Consider the following 1,039-nt stretch of genomic DNA (forward strand, 5'->3'; position numbering starts at 1 on the left):
AGGTTTTCTTGTTTCTTGCCGGGTCTCGAATGGCCGGACCTTAATTGGTGTCGAGACGAGGTTCTTCCCCTATTTCTGATGTGATCGATTTCAGCTCAGGTTAGGACGAGGTTCTCCTTCTGTTCCTAACAGGGCTGTGGGGGCACATATAGGCGCTGTATGGCCTCTCCCCCCATCTGGTCTACAAACAATCGGGTCTTCGACCTTGCTCATGTTAGGGCGAGGTTCTCCTCCTTCCCTAATATGGCTGTGGGGGCGCATATGGGCGCTGTATGGCCTCTCTCTCCATCCGGTCTACAAATAATCGGGCCTTCGACCTTGCTCATGTTAGGGCGAGGTTCTCCTCCTGTCTCTAACATGGTTGTGGGGGCGCATATGAGCGCTATATGGCCTCTCGCCCCATCCGGTCTACAAATAACCAGGCCTTCGACCTTGCTCATGTTAGGGCGAGGTTCTCCTCCTGTCCCTAACATGGCTGTGGGGGCGCATATGGGCGCTGTATGGCCTCTCCCCCCATCTGATCTATAAATAATCGGGCTTTCAACCTTGCCCACATTAGGATTTATTTTTGTTGTCCGATGGGGTCGTCCCCTATCGTCACAAGTCTATACCAAAAAGGGAAAGATGTGCAAGTCTGAAAGAAATCTTGATTTAAAGTGGGATCGTTCGTAATACATTTATAAATTTTCAAACCCTAGGACTGTGGAAGGTCTGCTTCCCATCAAGATCCTCCAGAGATGGAGTTGATGATCCCAACTGGAGGCCGATCTCCGGGCTGCTCTTCCCTCCTTGGTGGCTCAGGCTGCGGCAGGGCCCTTGCCGATCTTCTCTACCCTCAGGTCGGCGCCGAATGAACCTATCGAGTCGACCTCATCGGATGAGCTCCTCGATCTCATCTCAGAGCTGGATGCATTCCTCCGTGTCGTGGCCGTGGTCACGATGGCAAAGGCAGAACTTGTTAGGATTGCACTTCCCGGGGTGCGTGCGCATCCTCTCTGGCCTTGGGAGCTGCTCTCTGACCTCCATCAGCACTTGGGTT

The sequence above is a fragment of the Elaeis guineensis genome, chromosome 10, assembly GCF_000442705.2.
Source record: "Elaeis guineensis isolate ETL-2024a chromosome 10, EG11, whole genome shotgun sequence".
In the NCBI taxonomy this organism is placed as follows: Eukaryota; Viridiplantae; Streptophyta; class Magnoliopsida; order Arecales; family Arecaceae; genus Elaeis; species Elaeis guineensis.